Source organism: Callorhinchus milii, unplaced genomic scaffold (assembly GCF_018977255.1).
Source record: "Callorhinchus milii isolate IMCB2004 unplaced genomic scaffold, IMCB_Cmil_1.0 Scaffold27, whole genome shotgun sequence".
NCBI classification, from domain to species: Eukaryota; Metazoa; Chordata; class Chondrichthyes; order Chimaeriformes; family Callorhinchidae; genus Callorhinchus; species Callorhinchus milii.
This window is the reverse complement of record NW_024704768.1, coordinates 3,726,776-3,734,884: the sequence shown is the minus strand read 5'-3', so window position 1 is coordinate 3,734,884 and position 8,109 is coordinate 3,726,776.

The window sequence follows — 8,109 nt, the reverse complement described above, 5'->3', positions numbered from 1 at the left end:
AAAACACAGCGCTCGTATTTCCGATGAGCTAAGAAAGCACAGTCATTACACTTCACAGTAAATCCTGCGAAGACGTCCTCCTAACACAATGACTCCCTTCTCTTTCCCTCCCTCTCCCACAGTGTGGCATCCTTAAAGGTCCAGCCGGGGACAGAGAGAGAACGTCGGATTGACACCTCGTCAGAAGGATCAAGCACTCGTTAGAACGAGACAAGCAGAACCAGACATGTTGACATAGTAAAGACGTTGTTCAAAGGTGTGTCCTTTAAATACCAGACTTTGTTTGATCCAATACCACAGAATTAATTCATTGATTCACGTTATCAGCTAAATTCAAAGGGCCACATCTAAGGGACAATGAACCATAAAATCAATGCCTATACACAACTATGCTTCTGCTTTGCTCTCCTTAACATCGCTTTCACCCCACGCAAACAACAACAACTACGTGGGCAAAAGAAAATCATCAGATTCACAGAGTTCAATTCAGGATCAACGGAAAGAGTAAGCGAAAGGCGAGGAGATTTGGCGTATTAACCCAGAGAGAGGTATAATCCAGGAAATGTTTGGTCAGAGGGAAAAAAAATTAGAATCATCCTCGGGTTTGATCATAGCTCCTTATCACATCGTCCGAGACGTCTTAAAGCGCTTCATAGGTTATTGCCGACTGTGTATTTTGCATGCAAACGGGGCAGATAATTTGTTCTGTAGCTGTAGACAACAGTGGAGTCCTGTTGCTCAGCGGTTAGAGCACTCGCCTCGCAAGCGAGAGGACCTGGGTTCGATTCCGTGACAGGGCGAGACATTTCCTTTACTCCACGCCCACACCCACGCCTCTGTTTTCCCAGCAAATAGGAACCCAATTGTTAGTCGATCGATGGATGGCTTTTCCGGGGGTAATAATCCCTTCGGATAAAAAAATATATAATAAATTGGTCCCTTCAATCCACGGCTGTTCGTGCGCGCGTGTGTGGTGGTGGGGGGGGGGGGGGGGGATTGGGAACGCCGCCGTGTGCAATGGGCTGTCGCGATTGGTCCGCAGAATAAGACAGTCACTACACTTTGCAGTGTGTTGCTTTTGAGGGACGTCGCGGCGACGCGACACATCAAATACGTGGCTGACGAGGACCACGATGACGACGATGATGAAGACGATGATGACAGTGATTTCACAAAAAAAGGGTTAAATTCTGAGTCAATTCAACCCCAAAAGGGACTTTGGACCGAGAAGCAACAAACGCGGAAGTACCCGGCACAGGGCCCGCCCCTGCGTCACGCTGATTGGTCCGGACACACATTGTCCCGCCTTTCCAGGCTCCTGATTGGCTGATGGATGTGATCGGCGTCCGACCCAGCCAATCAGACCGGAGATTCCTCCCCCCCCGTTACATTGGGTCAAGGGATTGAACCAAGTTCCTGTCACTCAAACACTCTGACACTAAGGGGGAAATCAATCAATCAATCAATCAATCAATAGGGATAATCGATCAGGACGACAACAACCTTCAGCCTCTCTGCCTCCCCCCCCCCCCGGAACTCCATTCCCACGGTCCCTTCGCCTCACCCCCCCCCCACCCCACCAGCCCTCGCCTCCTCCGAGGCACGTCTCAAGACCCTCTTCTTCGACCAACCGCGCCTTCGGTCACCCCCCCCACCCCCTCCTGATCCCAACCCCCAGCTCGGGTTCCAAATCCAGCGCCTCGGGACCTCCTCCCGACCCGAAAGGCGTTGTGTAAACTGTCATTTTCGCCCACAAAACATACAGGCGATTCACTTGACGGTATATCCCGCGAAGCGCTTTGAGACGTCTCGAAGATGCTGTATCAAGCGCGAGGATTATTATTATAATAAGTTGTCGCTGCATTTATAGTGCTCCTTTCACGCAGGGCAGCGTCTCAGAGCGCTTAACAGTGGCGGAGCCTGACTCTGGGGGGTGGTGGGGTGGGGGGGTAGAGATAGGAGGGGAAATCGTAGATACGGTCAAAGAGGAAAGTCCTCAGGTGGGATCGGTAATCAATAAGTTTGATCAATAATGTTCCCTGCCTCTTGACCGATACAAGAAAACAGGCACAGGAGGTAGACAGCCAGCCCACCCAGACCCACTTATAAGATCATTTAATGCAAAAATATCCTCATTTTTTCACCTCAATCTGAAGGCTCACCACTTCCCCTCAGACCAGAGCGGATTTGAGGCACTTCTCATTCCAAATCTGGTGATCTCCTGTTTAAAAACGCCTTAAGATGACAAACTTTGTTCAGAGTTACAGAAATGGTTTCAGTCTCTGAACCCACAAAGCTACACACAGAGAGGGTAACACACTCTCTCTCTCACACGCACACACACACACAGTGACACAGAGGGAGAACACACACACTCACACACACAGTGACACAGAGGGAGAACACACACACTCACACACACAGTGACACAGAGGGAGAACACACACACTCACACACACAGTGACACAGAGGGAGAACACACACACTCACACACACAGTGACACAGAGGGAGAACACACACACTCACACACACAGTGACACAGAGGGAGAACACACACACTCACACACACAGTGACACAAGAGAAACACACACTTTCACACACACACACAGTGACAGAGAAACTCACACACACACACACACACACACAGTGACAGACAGAGTGAGGGAGACACACAGTGAGAGAGAGTCACACACAATACACAGTGATAAAGAAACTCACACACACTCAGACATTCACCACACACACACTCAGAGACACACACACGCACACACTCACTCAGAGAGACACACACACACTCAGAGACACACACACTCACTCAGAGAGAGACACACACTCACTCAGAGAGAGACACACACACACACTCAGAGAGACACACACACACTCTGAGACACACACACTCACTCAGAGAGACACTCACACACTCAGAGAGACACACACACTCAGAAACACACACACTCAGAAACACACACACGCACACACTCACTCAGAGACACTCACACACTCAGAGACACACACACTCACTCAGAGAGAGAGACACACACACACTCAGAGAGACACACACACACTCAGAGACACACACGCACACACTCACTCAGACACACACACACACTCAGAGACACACACTCACTCAGAAAGAGACACACACACACTCAGAGAGACACTCAGAGACACACACACACACACACACACAGAGACACTCACACACTCAGAGACACACACACTCACTCAGAAAGAGACACACACACACTCAGAGAGACACTCACACACTCAGAGACACACACTCAGAGAGACACTCACACACTGAGACACTCACACACTGAGACACTCACACACTCAGAGACACTCACACACTGAGACACACACACACACACTCACAGAGACTCACACACTCAGAGAGAGACAGAGACACACAGTGAGAGACAGACATATGAAGGAGAGAATCAGAGGCAAAAGAGTCCTCAGGAACTCGGGACCTCCTCAATTTTTTCCCCTCCGCAAAAATTATCCCCAAAGCCAAGTTTCACTCACCCGCTGTCCAGCGGCGCTACTGTCCCTGTAACTGCGGAACCCGCACTCCCCCCCCGGGCCGCACCCCCTCCCCCCGGGCCGCACCCCCCACCTCCGGGCCGCACCTTCTACACAGACAGGGAGGAACTCAGCCACACACACACACACAGCCTGAGACACACACACACACAGCCTGAGACACACACACACACACAGCCTGAGACACACACACACACACACAGCCTGAGACACACACACACACACAGCCTGACACACACACACACACACACACAGCCTGAGACACACACACACAGCCTGAGACACACACACACACAGCCTGAGACACACACACACACACACAGCCTGAGACACACACACACACACAGCCTGAGACACACACACACACACAGCCTGAGACACACACACACACAGCCTGAGACACTCACACACACACAGCCTGAGACACTCACACACACACAGCCTGAGACACACACACACAGCCTGAGACACACACACACACAGCCTGAGACTCTCACACACACACAGCCTGAGACACACACACACAGCCTGAGACACACACACACCCTGAGACACACACACACACACAGCCTGAGACACACACACACACAGCCTGAGACACACACACACACACAGCGGCTGAGACACCACACACAGCCTGAGCACACACACACAGCCTGAGACACACACACACAGCCTGAGACACACACACACACAGCCTGAGACACACACACACAGCCTGAGACACACACACACAGCCTGAGACACACACACACACACACAGCCTGAGACACACACACACACACAGCCTGAGACACACACACAGTCTGAGGCACACACACACACACACAGTCTGAGCACACACACACACAGCCTGAGACACACACACACACACACAGTCTGAGACACACACACACACACACACCCTGAGACACACACACACACACACACACAGCCTGAGACACACACACACACAGCCTGAGACTCACACACACACAGCCTGAGACACACACACACACACACACACACGCAGCCTGAGACACACAGCCTGAGAGAGACACACACAACTAGAGAGGGAGAAACACACACAGAAACACACACAAACTGTCACAGAGAGAGACACACACACACACACACACACACAGATACACACACACAGACACACACACACACACACACACACACAGACACACACAATGTCAGAGAGAGAGAGAAGGTTTGTGCAGTGGTGGTGTTTTTCTCCCCTGAAACTGAAACCCATTCCTCCCCCACCCCCACCCCCACCCCCCCCCCCCACCCCCCCACACAAAAAAAGTTGATTTTGTGATTTTGTTGAGAGAGCAGTGAGAAAAGATAATATCTGAAAAGCTTTGCGAGAGTCGGTTTGGACGAAGAACGCAACAACAATGCCGTTGAGATACCAGTAACGCGGAGCAGCGGTCAAGTGAGAGAGAGAGAGAGGATCCGAGTTCGATTCCCGGTGCGGGGGGGGTGGGGGCGAAAGCTCGGGCGAGTCCCCTCGCTCCACGCGCGCGCCTCCGTTTGCCCCGCGGTAACCCCGGGTTGCTTTCCGGGGATAATCGACCGATCGAAAATAAAATAAAACGATAATAATTTGGCACAAACACCGCTGTTTGGGAGACGCTGTTTGGGAGCGATCGGCTGCCGAGTTTCGCCCAGAAAAATACACGCTCCACGGTATGTCCTGTGGGACGTCTAAGGCACTACACGAAAGGCAAAGATTATCAATTATCATTATTATTATTCGAAGAGCAGAGAGTCTGAATGTTCAGTCTGAGGCAAGGTGTGAACTCTTCAATCGCAGTCAATTAAAATAGACGTGACTTGTTTTTTATACCTAATAACAAGGCCCTGAGAGAGATGACTCATCCACAGCTTCCCATTCGCTCGGCTGATGACTGTCGCAGATGCAATCGACGCCCCAGCTGCCGCTGGTCTCATTTACGAGAAGATGCGTGTTATTTTTTTTTTGAGGGAGGGAGAAAGAGAGAGAGAGCGAGAGATGTATTTGCTGCCGTTTTTCCGGCCCCGACATCAGTAAGAAACACAGTAGAAAGCAACGCGACCTACGAGCCAAAGCCCCGAACTCAGATCCGACAGATAATTTCAGCCGCACTGGAAACCACAATAATAAATACTGTAGAGTACACCCCTTCCTTTTCTCTCTGGGGATTCTCGAACCTGAATCTCGACAACACACAAGGAGGTCATTCGACGCTGCTATCAGCCTGGATCAATCTATCCTTTGGACGAGCCGTTAACCCAAGCTCCCTGTCCGCCTGTTAATAAAAACCCTTGCATTTCGATATCACGCCTCACTCACTGCCGCGCGCAATTGGCTCCCGCGTTTCGCCCACGAATATACTGTCAATTCGCTTTGCGCTGTGTTCTGCGAAGCGTTCTGAGACGCCTCGAAGGTACGTGAAAAAAGCGCCTCATCGTATCGAATGCGAGGGGTATTCTTATGGATGAGACGTCTCAAAACGCTCCAAGGCCATACGGTAAAATGGATTGATTATGTATTTTGTGGTGAAGTTGGCAGCCAATTGCGCGCAGCAGTGTCCCACAAACAGTCATGGATTGAGTGATTGAATTATGATTATTATTACTATTATCACCCCACGCACACGCCTCTATTTACATAGCAGTAAGTAGGAACCTGGTTGTTAGTCGATTGGCGGGTAATAATCCCTCAAAGAATAATAATAATAATTTGATCACTCGATCCACTTTGGGACACAGCTGTGCACAATCGGCTGCCGCATTTCGCCCACAAAGTATACGGTCAATTAACTTTACAGTGTATTCGGTGAAGCGTTTTGAGACGTCTCAAAGCCGTGATAACGCACTGCATCAAACCCGAGGCTTGTTATTAGTTATTATTATTATTATTATTAAAGCGTGCCCTCTACTGGATCCCACACAACGCCCCACTATTTATTTCTGGAGTGCGTTTCAAACCAGAGGCCACCTGTTGTTCAAAGCGTTTAGTTTTGCGTCACGTTTAACATTTCATTTACTGGGTTTATCGATGTGTTTGTGAAAGCATTCCACCCACTCAGCGTTAAACTTCTTCTCTGCCTGTCTCACTCGCGCACACCGAAAACTTTTAAGAGTTAAGGGTTTTTTTTACGAACAAAGGAATTTGCATTAAGATGTCCTCCGCACTTATAACTGTCGTGAGCAGTGGACCGACTGATTTTGTAGTACAATCACTACAGTCTACTGCAAAATCCTGCGAGGCATCTCGGCACTGGATCAAGGATGATAATATTTCCACTTGATACGGCGCCTGATCACGTCGCTGAGACGTCTCGAAGCGCCGCACGCAATATACAGTACAGTAAATTGACTGTGTATTTTGTGGGCGAAACGTGGCAGCCAATTGCGCACAGCGGTGCCCCCCCACAAGCAGTCGTGGATTGAGTGACCCGATTTTTTTGTTGAGGAATTATTACCCCCGGAAAGCGATGCACCAATCGACTAAACAACTGGGCTCCTATTTACTGCTGGGGGGTCAACAGAGGCGTGTGGAGTCAGGATACCTGCTTGATTATTAACATCCACCTGATAAGGAGCTCCACTTTAAGGTCTCATTTGGGGGTAATAATCCCTCCCCCAAAAACAACTTGGTCGCTCGTGGCCATGGCCTTCGTGGGACACTGCCGTGGGCAATTCGCTGCTGCATTTTGCCCACAAAATATATATATATATGTACTGCGCCGGGAAGCGCACCATTAATTTGCACTGATAAGCATCGCAGTTATGGACCATTAACCCGTTCTAAGAAGCCAACATTCATTAAAGAAAATAGCAATTAACTTGCAGCATTATGTACAAACAATGCGTAATATCCCTTTCCATGGTGCCGGCAGCCTTTTACAATTAGTTTTGAAACATTAATAACATGTTGTTTGAACAGAATGCTCAACTGATCTTCACAGGAAAGATCCTCGTTGATCTAGTACACAATCAGTTCAGGGCTTCCTTCCTCTTACTGTGCCCGGGTGGTAAAAATAATAATAATAATCCTTGCATTTGATAGAGCGCCTTATCCCGTCTTCGAGACGCCCCCCAAAGCGCTTCGCGGGACACACCGCGAGTGAATTGGCGGCGTATTTCGTGGGAGAAACGCAGCAGCCGATTAGGAAGGAACGTAGGAGCAGGAGGAGGCCATTCAGCCCCTTCGAGCCTGTTCCGCCATTTAATTAGATCGTGACCGATCTGTGCCTCGAGTAATCCTTTCCGTTCCAATTTCCTGCTTTCTCCCCGGAGCCCTTAACCCCCCCACACCCCACCCCCCCCCCCCCCGCCGCCCCGCCCCGACTTCCCAACAATCTGTCAACCTCACCCTTGAAATATCTCTCAACCTTTTTTTTTTGGGGGGGGAGGGAGAGAATTTCAGAATTCTACCATCCCCTTTGAATGAAAGAAACGCTTCCGGATTTCACTCTAAAATGCTTCGAATTTTAAGACTATTTTCCCCTTTGTTTTGGTGCCCCCCCCTCACCCCCACCGGAGGAAATAGCTTCTGTTTATCTGCTCTATCAAATCCCTTTAT